The following is a 13,326-nucleotide window of genomic DNA, read 5'->3' on the forward strand; positions in this document are numbered from 1 at the left end:
GGACTGAAAAATCAAGTAAATAGAAAAAGAGGAAAGAATATAAAAAATCTGAACAATACAAATGAATGAGTTTACCATATTATGGAAAACTTTATATTCAACAGAAAACACTTTTTCCCAAGAGAAATCTATAGAAATGGTTTAATGCATTAGTACAAATAACTGAAGGAATGCTGTGGAAATACAGATATTGCCATAATGCACTAAGATTAAAGATTAGCACCAAAGGATACCTTTCTAAAAGTCTCTTATACTTAGAAACTGCAAAACAGTTACTAAATATAAGGGTGCTGAGTGATAATGGAAACTTGTGTGCCAAAATCTATAAAATTCACCTCAGTATTCCTCACAAGGACATTTATAGCTTTAAGGAAGTTTAGGAAACAAATACTAAAATAAAATGTCTGGCTTTTGAGTTAGGCTTTCTGGAAGTTGTAAGAGATAGAGTTCGTGTGATATTATGTCTTCAGGTTTTATGTTTGTTTTTCAGGTTCTTGTTTTGAGACAGTGTCTTGCTGTGTAGCCCTGCTGGCCTGGAATCACTATGTAGACCAGGCTGGCTTCAAATTTAGAGAGATCTGCCTACCACTGCTTCCTGAATGCCGGGGTTAAAGGCTTGTGCCACCATGCCCTGCTACTATTCAACTTCATATTACAAGTTAGCTAAAGGAAATATGCAAGAATATATCTGGAAGAAGATAGTTGCTCTAGTTCTTTGAATAGCCCACTCAGTGTTGCATATGAAATCCAGTGTCTTTCAGTTGCCTTTGATTGGTATTATGCTGCTATACCTCTGACTTACCATGCAAAATGTTGAAAAAATTGCAGACAGACCCCAGCCACCACTACATTTACTGAGATCTGCTGCTCAGGATGTCCACGTGCTATTTGATGCCTAGTGACAGCCCATATGTATGTCTAACACAGAAAATAATGGCTTTTTTTTTTCTCTTAAGAGACTGAATGTTTTAATGGAATATGAAGTTTAATATTCTCATTTTTTGTTGTTCTTTTTGACACATGGTTTCCCTGTAGCACAGGCTGGCCTGAAACTTGCTATGTAGAACAGACTAACCTTGATCTTACAGAGCTCTGCCTGCCTTTGTCTCTCCGGTGCTGGGAATAAAGGCCTGCACCATCACATCTGGCTTCATATTTTCTTTTTATGTTGGCTACCACCAGCTCAGAAGTATTTTCAGTCCAGTTGAGCTACCCATGCCATGCTTATGAGCTGTAGGCTGTCTTAGCTTTTTTGGGGGGCGGGGTATTTGGCTTACAAGCACAGTTCATCATCAAGGGAAGCCAAGGCACTCAGGGCAGGAATCTGGGGCACATACCGTAAAGGAATGCTGCTTACTGCCTTGCTCACCCTGGCCCATGCTCAGCCAGCTTTTTTATACAATACTGGACCACTTGTCCAGGAGTGGTACCACCACTCAACAATTGAGAAAGTGCCCCACAGACATGGCCACAGACCAATCCAATGGAGGAAGTTCCTCGATTGAGAGTCCCTCTACCCAGGTGTGTCAAGTTGACAATTAAAGCTGTCCAGCACAATGTGTATTCTTGTGCATGTGGGTATATATGGTGTATCTCTTATTAACTAGCATAGACATGTTCATGCCTTGATGATCAAGTAAAATTTACTCATTCAGTGTTGAGGGAAAGCACAGACATATGTATGAACTGCATATAAAGTAGCAGAAACTCTCTTTAACTAAATAAAGTAATATTGGCAGCTATGCCAGGATGCCTGCTGGTTTTTAAAAAATTATTCTGAGACTGTCCTATTCATGTATTACCTTAGTTGAGCTAGTTAAAAAATAAACAATTTTATTCAGTTAAGAAAATAATAAATTGGGCCACAGTTGAGTATTTTGATTGCAGATATTTTTAATCACTTAAAAATATACATCAATGACAAATGTCATGTGTTAAATAGGAAGTAATATGTGGCAGAATTTATGTAGGGAAAAATCATTTGAGGCCAGATGAAATTCTGTGTGTCTTATATAATATTCACAATTTCCTCCTTTCCTGCAATAAATTAAAAGAGATTAGGGCAAGAATAAAAGAAACCATACATTAAAAATAGAAGCGTGCTGGCACACAACCTTTAATCCCAGCACTCGAAGGCAGAGGCAGGTGGATCTCTGTGAGTTCGAGGCCAGCCTGGTATAGTGAGTCCCAGGCCAGCTGGGGCTACTGGGAGACCCTGTCTTAAAAACACCAAAAAAATAAAAATAAATAAATAAATAAAAAAAGAGGGTGAAGCTGGGCATGGTAACGCACGCCTTTAGTCCCAGCACTCTGGAGGCAGAGGCAGGCGGGTCTCTGTGAGTTCAAGGCCAGTCTGGTCTACATAGTGAGTTCCAGGCCATCAAAAAGACCAAAATAAATAAATAAATAAAATAAAGGGTGAGATGGAGGGGGTGAGGGTGAACATGATCGAGATACTTTGTATACATATATGAAATTTTCAGAGACTAAATTAAAAAATCTAAAAAAGTAAGGGGTAGGGAGCAGGGAAGAAATCTATTTTCTTTTTGTTTTGCAACAATTGATGTTCTGAAGAGCATCCTAAGTCTGATAAGATGGGACTCAAGTTATAGGGAAAAGATGACTTTCTGCAAATGAGGTTGGTTCCTCTACTGTGATGTTCTCAATGAAAGAATATTCTTGCTCTGCCTGGTGTCACTGTCTGGTGGGGTGAACAGCCAGTTCAAGGTTAATGGAGCTGAAGGGAACTTGGGCCCATGTGTTAATTGCTGAGCCATCTTTCTAGCCTCAGCATGAACCCCTTTAACTAGCTAACAAAAAGCCAGAGTTTTCCTCCTACTTTAATCCTGCCATGTGAATAAATACTGATACTTGATATGCATTCAGATAGATCTATAAGAACCTCTCTCTCTCTCTCTCTCTCTCTCTCTCTCTCTCTCTCTCTCTCCCCTCTCTCTCCACCGGGGAAACAATCCTCTAATCCAGTGCCCAGTCCACTAGGAGAGGAAAGCTGATGCCCTGTGGCAGTTCAGAGTCCAATAACTATAGACAGCATATGGGCTGACCTAGCTTTAAACCACTTGGCGTTTGTTTCTTGTTTTATAATTGTTGTTGAGACAGGGTCTCACCACAGCCCTGGCTGGTCTTGAACTTGGTATGTATCCAAGGCTGTCCTTGAACTCCTGATCTGACTGCTTCCTCCTCCTAAGTGCAGAGATTATAGGAGTATTCTACCATGATCAGTCTTAAACCATTTATTTGAAAATTTTCTATTTAGCATACATTTAAGCTTCCTGTAAATTACCCCAATTCCTTTATGGAATAAAGCAGGGAATTTTAAATAAAAACTGAAAATAAGAATATTAATATTTTAGGGAGTCCTTGAACTGGTTATAATTGTCACAAAATGAACTCACATTATCCCACACATTGGTAAGGTAGACAAGACAATTTCTACTGTTTAGTGCTTCCCAGATTTCAGGACAAGAATGTCACCCATAAAAGTGATTCTCTTTCACCCCTCACTATCAGTTGGGTGAGTGACGGATACCTCCACACCGACTTTTCTTGAGACCTTTGTCAACTCTTAGGTTGAAGTCACCTAAGGGTAGCTGGAAAGAAGGCCAAGTACTCCTCAAAGGACCCAGGTTCTTCCTCACTTTTATGAGGAGAGTGCAGGGTCTGGCTATGTAGCTCAGGCTAGCCTCAAACTCATACTCTTCCTGCCTCAGCCTCCCAAGTTCTGGGATTAATCAACCCCTTGGCTCTCTTCCCCAAGGGTCACCAGGCTTTTGCACATACTAATCCTTCTGAGGGTGCCAGAATGTTCTTAATCTTATGAATCAGATAATTTTGATAGTTGCTTTTTAAAAAGTAAATGAGATTTAGCAAATCTGCTCAGCTAGAAAAATGGAAATTAGGGGCTTGGGGTTAAGCCCCTAATGGAAAATGGCTTAGGGGTTAAGAGCTGGCTGCTCTTGCAGAGGACCTGGGTTCAGGTCCCAGCACCCACATGACAGCTCACAACTGTCTGTAATTCTAGTACCAGGGGATCTGACACCCTCTTCTGCCCTCCACAGACATTGCACACACATGATGCACATATACACATGCAGGGAAAATATACATAAAAATTTTAAATTAACATTAATCCTTCCAGATAAACAAGTCATCACAATAGAATTTAAACATTGTATAGATGTATAGCTTTTTAAAAGTATTGGATTTTTAGTGTTTGATTTTGTTAGCTTTGTTTTTAAGATGGTGTATCATTATTTTGTCAAGTTGGCTTCCAAATCTGAGTTCTAGTGACCCTCCTGCCTCAGCCTTCTGGGTAGCTAGGAATACAAGTCTATACCATCCAGCAGTGTCATCCTTGGTATATGCCAGTACTTTTTGTTTGTTTGTTTTGTTTTGTTGTTATTGGTTCTTTGAGACAGGGTCTCATTCTGTAGATCAGGCTAGCCTGAAGCTCACTATATATATCCCAGGCTGGCTTGTCAGCAATCCTCCTGCCTTAGCCTCCCAAGCTTGGATTACAGGCACACCTGGCTGGCCTGGAACTCACTATGTAGATTAGGCTGGCCTTGAACTCACAGAGATCCACCTGCCTCTGCCTCCCAAGTGCTGGGATTAAACTCATGCACCACCACACCCAGTTTTGCTTGGTTTTTGAGACAAGATCTCTCTATGTAGTCCCTGCTGGCATGGAACTCACTATGTAGACCAGGCTGGCCTTATCTTATAGGGATTTGCTTGCCTCTACTGCCCAAGTGGTAGGAATAGAGGCATGTGCCACCGTGCCTGGCTCTAACTTAGCTTCTTGAGTGCTGGGATGGCAGGTGTGCACTACCATGCCTAGCTAGAACTTGAATTTTCTTTTTTTAAAATTTGTATTTTTTCATTTTAATTTTATGTGTATAAGTATTTTTCTAGCAGTGCCCACAGAGGCCAGAAGAGGGTGTCAGATCTCCTGGAATTAAGGACAGTTATTAGCTGCTATGTGGGTTCTGAACCCAGGTCCTCTGCAAGTGTAGCCAGTGCTCTTAACCACTGAGCCATCTCACCAGCCCCTGGAACTCTAATTTTCAGTCCTCATATAGTTTTCTTTCCAATATAGAACCCTAATGACTTTTCCACATATCCCTTAATTACAAGATCATATATTGTATCCACTTATCTATAGTGTGACTGTATTATATGACTGCATTGCAATTCCAGGAGTGCAATGCAGACCGACCTGAGAAAAAAAGACATTGACTTGCATAACTATGGGAGTTTCCCCTTTTTCTTTTGAATGTACATGGCATACTCAAGTCTAGCTTCAGTCAGGTATGGTGATGCATGCCTCTAATCCCAGAACTTGGGAGGCAGAGGCAAGAGGGTATCTGTGAGTTTGAGGACAGCCTTGTTTACATCGTGAGTTCCAAGCTAACCATGGCTACCTACTGAGACACCGTCTCAAAAAAAAAAAGAAAGAAATGATGACTGCAAAATGGTATTTGATAATTGAAAAGAAGAAAAGTTGGTTTCCATAGCCATGTTCAAAATTCACAAAGGTACAGCAATTTAAACTGTGGCCTGGCCATATAAATAACATATAGAAAAAAAATTTTCACATACATAGTAAATTAATTTTAACAGTAATGCCAAGAGAATTCAATAGGGAAACAATCGTCATTTAAACAAATGGTGCTGGGAAAGCTGATCTATGAGTGAAAGAATGAAACTGGACACTTTATACCTTATAAAAAAAATTAGCTCAAAATGGCCTCAATTTAAGACCTAAAACTATAAAACTCTTGGAAGTAAGCATAAGGAACATTTTTATGATTTGACAGTGGTATATTAGCAAAAGCACAGGCAACAAAAATAATTTTAAAAAAAAGGTAAGTTGGACATCACCCAAATTATGAGCAGTGTCTTGGTTATTTTGCATTGCTGTGGCCAGGATGCCCGAGGTGAGCAACTTAGTGAGGGAATAATTTGCTTTGGTTTATGACTTCAGAGGGTTTCAGGTCATGATGGTGGGGAAGACACACAGAACAGCTGAGTTCAGGGATGCAGGAATGTGTTCACATTACGGACAACCAGGAAGTGGAGTCCAGCTGGAACCAGTGAGTGGTACAATGTAACCTTCAGAGGCGTCCTTAGTGACACACTTCTACCAGCTGAACCCCACCTTCTAAAAGTCCACAGTCTGCCAAAATAGTACTTCCAGCTGAGGACAAGTCCTCAGAGAGGGGAGCTGGGGTAATTCAGATCCAAACAACATCTGTGTATCAAGGACACTATAGAGAGAATGAAAAAAAAAAAAAAAAAAAAAAAACAAACCAGAGTAAACATTTACAAATCACATCTCTGAGAAGGGGTTAATACCCAGAATATATAAAAAACTGTAAAACAACAACAAAAAGCCAATTCAAATATATGCAAAGGATTTCAGTAGACATTTCTCCAAAGATACACACACACACACACACACACACACACACACACACATTAGGAAAATGTGAATCAGAATTACAGTGAATCACTAATTACAGAATTACTTATAGGTCTGTTATAAGATAAACAAAAGCTAGGTTTATGAGAATATGTCTAATCCCAGCACTCCAGGGTCAGAGGTAGGAGGATCCTGAGTTCACCAGCCTGGCCTGAGGCAGATCTTTAGATCTTTTTAGTAGTATTCTCCAAGCACTCATTCACTCAGGTTTCCCAGCAATCTCAAATCTCCAAATATTCCTTTTGCTGTTCATCTGAGTATTAAGTCAGGAAATATCAAGGACTTCTCTAGAACTCTGATTTGAGAGAGAGAGAGAGAGAGAGAGAGAGAGAGAGAGAGTATTTTGGGCCCAGAAGAAGGAGATGCTAAACTGTTCCTGCAAGATTTTGTCCATCATTTTTCTTTTTGTTAGCTTATTAATAAGCAATGGAAACAATTTCTGTTTACGCTTATTTAAAGGCAAAACAAAGCCAGGTGTGGTGGTAATCCACAAAACAAAACAACGACAAACAAACAAACAAACAAATGCCAGGCGTGGTGGGCCTTTAATCCCAGAACTGGGGAAACAGAGGCAGGCAGATTTCTGTGAAATAGAAGCAGTTCTTGTCTACATGGTGAGTTCCAGGCCAGCTGGGGCTACAGGGAGACCTTGTCTCAAGAAAATAAAAAAACAAAACTAAATAAAACAAAACAAAAAAAGAATCTAAGGTAGGAGGTTGTGAGTTGGGGTGCAGCCTGGGCTACATAGTGAGATGTTGTCTCAAAAAAAAAAAATTAAAGTTCAAGTCCCAACTCTGTACTTAAGAGCAATGGACTTGAGTTTGCCAGATGACTCAGTCAGTACAGTGACTGTTGCGAAAACATGAGAACCCGAGTTTGATTCCCCAGCACCACATAAAAAGCCAGGTATGGTGAGGCACACATCTGTATTCCTAGTACTTGAAGAGTGAAGATGGAAAGATCCCTGGGGCTTGCTGAACAGCTTGTGTTGCTGAATCATTCAGCCCCAGGTTCAGTGAGAGACCAACTCAGTGAATACAATGGAGAGGAAGACACTTGACTTTGATCTTTGGACTTTATATTCACACTCACACATGTATGCATGTACCCCCAACATGTATACACTATGAACATGTACACACACACACACACACACACACACACACACACACACAGACAGCAGTGGGCTTTATCAAGTCTGCTAACTCTCTGAGGCTGTTTCTTTCAATCGATCTATAAGATCATTATGTTACCTGCTCTGCCTGTCTCCCAGGGAGGCTCAGAGGGACATAAAGCATGTGACAGACCTTGTGATACTGGGAAGCACTCTAACTCAGACGCTATTATCAAGTCATCCACATGACTATTGATCTTCCATCTCCCTAGAGCCAGGAAGCACTCTGGTCGGGTCCTTGACAGCCATTACTTAGAATTTTCTGGTCATAAAAATTCACAGATCCTCCAAGGTTCATTGAAAAGGGTTTCAGCTGACAACTTCCTACCCCATCATCTCTGGTTGACAACAAAGAAGCTGCACCCTGTCATGGATTGCTTTAATCCATCTGTGTCACACAGCCTAGGAAGAAGACCCTTGAAGAGCTAGGAAACTGGAGGAAGAGGAAACTCCCAAGTATCTGTGAAAAGCTCCCTTCTCCCTTCAGAATCTGAAAGGAAATTATTAATGCTGATTCATTTAGGAGGCTGCCTCTGGCTGGCAATACAGCAAGGGCCGGTCCCAGCAGGAGGTCCTTTTAAAAGACACAGTCAGGCCAAACAACTTTGGCCTCCCCATTAGCTGGTAGTTCACAGCAGAGCAATTGCCAGGATCTGGCAGCAAGTCACTCTGAGCCTCTTGATAGGATTCACACTGTCCACAGAAGGTAAAAAGAGATCTCCATCTTTGCATGTTAATTAAGGAGGACAGATGGCCCTGTGATTATTCGACCATATGTAGGTCAAGACTAAATGAATTAATAAGCAACTTAATTCTTAAGAGCCACCTCCATGACCTTATGGGATTTTTATGAATAATTGCCCCATAGTATCCTGGCAAACAGGAGTGGGGCGGGAAGAGGGACTGCACACAAGTCTCACAGCCTTGGAAGGGACATCTTTGCCTCTCCACCCCACGGTCCCTGCTATGTAATATTTGTGATGTTAAAATGAGTCAAAAGTTATACATTTTAGTTGTCTACTTATAAACTGTGTAACTGCAGGTAACAGTCTCTCTCTCTCTCTCTCTCTCTCTCTCTCTCTCTCTCTCTCTCTCTCTCTCCTTTCCCTTTCCTGTCTTTATGTTAAGTTTTTGTTAACTGATAACTGGGTCTAAAAACAACATAAGGCCTTAGGGCTATCTTAAAAAGCCATCAAACAAAACCCCACAAGGAGGCAGCACATACAGGGTAAAGGAAGGTCAGACAAGTTCTAAAACTTCAAGGGATCAGGAAGCTGTTGTAGCTGACGTTGCCAATGACAAATGTTGATCTGGACTCAAAAAGTCACTACTTTGGGGCGCGGGGGAGGGCATGACTGCTGTTTCGTTTTTCTGTTATTGAGTGTTTTCATTTTGAGACAGGGTCTCACTATATAACCCAAGGTGACTTTGAACTCATGAGCCTCCTGCTCTGCCTGACCATGTGGAAGGCAAGAAGGCCGTTCCAGACATGCAAGGGCAGGAATGAAACTCTGTGAGGGTGAATGGGGGCCAAGGAGTTAGAAGGGACCGTGTGGGACAGGTGATAAGTAGTCAGTGGAGCCTCATGACTGCAAGGCTGGTGCTTAGCGGAGGCTCCAGAAGGAGTCTGAAGGACAGAAACTTAAACCCTCCAGGAGCTTATGCTGAGTCATTTCTCCCTCATCTCCACTCTCAGCTCTAGCCTGCGTGTATCAGGGAGACTGGCGCAGGTGACCACGCCTGCCTCTGGCTTGGATCTCCTGCACTCCCTCCTCTAAACCAACAGCATCTTGCCTTTGTGCAGAGACCCAGTGCTTGCGGAGCCATCCTGGGCGGCAAGTTTAATTCTCTGAGCGACAGTGGCTCTGTAACCATTTCTCAAACTCAGAATGACTGGTAACAGCCTGTATTTGGCTTCCCTTCTGTCTGACTTCTGGGTGTATCTGGGTTGGTGTGGGGGAGAAAAAGGGGCGTAATTTATCCTCTCCATATGTGGTCATCCATATAGTATTTTGAATGCTAAGTTTGATGAGGGTACATGTTTCTCAGTTGTAAAGCTCAGGAACTTAAAAAACAAACAAACAAAACCATCCCCATTTGTTTATTATTTGTTGTGTGTGGGGGGGGGTGTAAGCTACAGCAGGTGAGGTCAGAGGACAAATTATGGGTGTCAATTCTCTCCTTCCACCATGAAGACCAAACTCAGGTCCTCAGGATTGAAGGCATGTGCGTTTACCTATTGAGACATCTCACCCATCCATAATTGAGAAATTTTTTAAAATATCTTTTTAAAAATACATAGAGCACAAATTCAAATGGGAACCAAGTAAAAAGTCTTCCAGTTGGGCGTGATGGCTCAGGCCTGTAATCCTCACAGGAGGCTGAAGTTCGCCGACAGCCTGGGTTACACAGAGATTAGAGTCAGCCTGAGTTCTACAGGGGAACATGGTCTCAGAAAAACAGAGCCTCCTCACTACAATTCTTTTCATCGACAACTAATTTTATTATCATTTTCTTGTTTTTTCCTTTTAGGGATATGCTTCTCATACACAAGCACTTATGTGTACTGTTAAACAAAAGGTAGAATTATAGACAGTATTATATGCCTTGATGTTTATTACTTAATCTGACAGATTATTCCTTAATATTCCATTATTCTTTATGAACTATTTTTCATACTTCATGGAATTCCATTATAAGGTCACATTTTAACAATAGGAGCTGGGGATGTAACTCAGCACTTGACATGCTTGAGGCCCTGGGCTCGATCCCCAGACCTGCAAATTGTGCACAGATTCTTCAGTACGCTAAATTTCTAAAAGTAGAACTGCTTACCCAAATGGTAAGTTTAAAGTTTCCCACCAACATTGTTGTTTTTCAAAATACGATCTTTTTTTTTAAGGTTTATTTTTAATTACGTATGTGTGTATATGGTGTGTGTGTGTGTGTGTGTGTGTGTGTGTGTGGTGGGCATGTGCACTTGAGTGCAGGTACCCTTGGAGGCCAGAAGACATTAGATTCCCCACAGCATGAGTTATAGGTTGTGAGCCCCCCCAACATAGGTACTGGGAACCAAACTCAGATCCTCTGCAAGAGCAGCAAGTGTCTTAACCACTAAGCCATCTCTCCGGCCGTCAAAATAAAGTCATCTGTGTCTTCTTTCTTCTATGACCCTTTCCTAAATATAAGAACTCCAGTGACAAGTCTGAATGGCTAATGAAGTAACAGAAAAGTCAAGGTGACCCCAGGCATTGCTCCCATGGCACGACCACCATGCCTGCCTCTGCAGTTCCACACCTTCCATAGCTTCTGGCACAGTCAAGGCCACCAGTACTCATCTACCGCCCCACCAGGCTCTCCCTGCCATCAGGGGAGAATGACAAAGGAAACAGACACAGGTGCCAGTGGGCCTGGTTAACAGCCTGTTGTTTTGAACCTACCTAAAACAGACAAGGCAGAGATAGATAAAGCTATTTACTGTGAACATGAGACAATTATACCAGCTTAAAACACACTTCAGGGGCTGAAGAGATGGCTCAGCAGTTAAGAGCACTGGCTACTCTTGCAGAGGACCTGGGTTTGGTTCTTTTCCAGGACTCACATGACAGCTAACAGCCTTTGATAACTCTAGTTCCAGGGGATCTGATGCCCTCTTCTGGCCTCTGCAGGCACAAGTGCACGCATTTACACCCATGCAGGAAAAACACTCATGCATATAAAATAAAAATAAATAAAAATTCAGTTACAGTTTGGAGTAACTTTTTACTTTTTTGTTTTATTTTTGTGACAGTCTCATGTAGCCCAGGATGGGTTTTGAGCTTCCTATGTAACTCAAAGATAACTGTACTTCTGAGCCTCCTATCTTTGCCTCCCGAGTGCTGGTATTACAGCCATGAGCCACCACACCCAATTATGGGTGCTGGGGATAGAACCCAGGGCTTTGTATATGCCAGGCACTACCAACTGAGCCATGTCTCCAGCTCTAGTAACTTTAAATTTTGAAAGTTTGAACCCAGGGCTTTGTACTCTATCACTGAACTCCATCTCTAGAGATAGAGCTATGTTTTTAAAATATATTTTATTTATTAATTTTACTTTAGCTTATGTGTATGAGTGTATTGCCTTTACATAGAGGGTAACAGATCCCTGGGACTGGAGTTATGGATGGTTGTTAGCCACCATTTGGGTACTGAGAATTGAACCTAGAACCTCTGGAAGAACAGCAAGTGTTCTTAACCACTGAGCCATCTCTCCAGCCCCAAGATGTAGCTATTTTAATTGCACAGTAAACCAAAAACTTAGGCAAGCCAAGACAAACAGGCTTCCTTCCCACATCCTTCTAGGCAGCCTCACTCCCCTTCCTGGCCTCCTCCCAAACAGGGTCTCCCAGTATAATTTCGCTATGTAACAGAGCGTCTTCCTGGCATCATGCTACACGTCCTAATCATGCTTTCTGTCCCCCAAAGTTCTTTTCCATCTGTACCTAGCTTTTCTTTAATTTTCAGAAACATAAAATCTGATTAATTTTTCCCTCCTTAGTAAGTACTACAGATTTTTAATAGGAGAGCTGGTTAGTGTCAGATAAGAATTGGTGTGCATTTTTAGATTTTAGAGCAGATAAAGCCCCTGGATAACCTAACATAGCAGGCTGAGAGGCTCGGTGCAGGGCTTCTTAACTCCCAAGTCTCCACTTTCCCCTGCCATGTGTGTGCTAAAAAGAAACTGGTAGCAATTTTAATCATAATGTATGTTGTAAATGGACAGTACAAGGTTTTAAAATTTTTATTTTATGTGTATGAGTGTTTTGCCTGCATGTATGTAAGTGCACCCATGAGTGCAATGTCTATGGAGGTCAGAGGCCACTGGATCCCCTGCAACTGGAGTTACAGATGGTTGTGAGTTGCAATGTCGGTGTGATGAACTGAACCTGACTCATCTGCAAGAGCAGTCGGTGCTCTGAACCACTGAGCCATCTCTCCAGCCCCCAGTACAAGGTTTTAATGAGATGAAATGAAGATTCACAGTAAATGAAACACATATTTTGTATGATTTGATTAAAATATGTTTTGACATCCTCATTGAAAAACATAGTGAACACTAGCCAAAAATACACAAAGCTTTATTTTTCAAAGAGATATTTATAAAAACAAATCCACACAGCTCCACTCCTGTGTCATCCTGAGGGCATGAACACCCCAGTAGTGGGGACATGAACATTCTGTCAGAAAAATCAATGTTAGGAAAGTTGAAGATCTAGAAATTTATTAGTTTTTTTTTATTAGAAGAAGCATTTCATTACAACAGCATTAACCTACTCAATAACATTTTTCTGAGCTAGGGTACATCTCTTTCAAAATTGGCTGTATATTTTTAGGTTTACAGATGAATTATTACGCTTGTACAGTCTTTTACTCATTATAAACTCTATAAGACATAAAATTAAATGAGGTTGTAATGTTTAAAAAAGATCTCCACTTCGTTGTTAAAATACACAGTTTCATACAGAAAAATTCATTTTAAGGCAATTGACATTGAGATGTTTTCACATGCATTTCTAATCTCTATATATATGACTATTACTGGTCACAGTCGCTTACTTTCTGAGTTCCTTGGCATCTGAGCATGAATACAAACTCGTCAGATAGAC

The sequence above is a fragment of the Nannospalax galili genome, unplaced genomic scaffold (genome assembly GCF_000622305.1).
Source record: "Nannospalax galili isolate Female #2095 unplaced genomic scaffold, S.galili_v1.0 scaffold1631, whole genome shotgun sequence".
NCBI classification, from domain to species: domain Eukaryota; kingdom Metazoa; phylum Chordata; class Mammalia; order Rodentia; family Spalacidae; genus Nannospalax; species Nannospalax galili.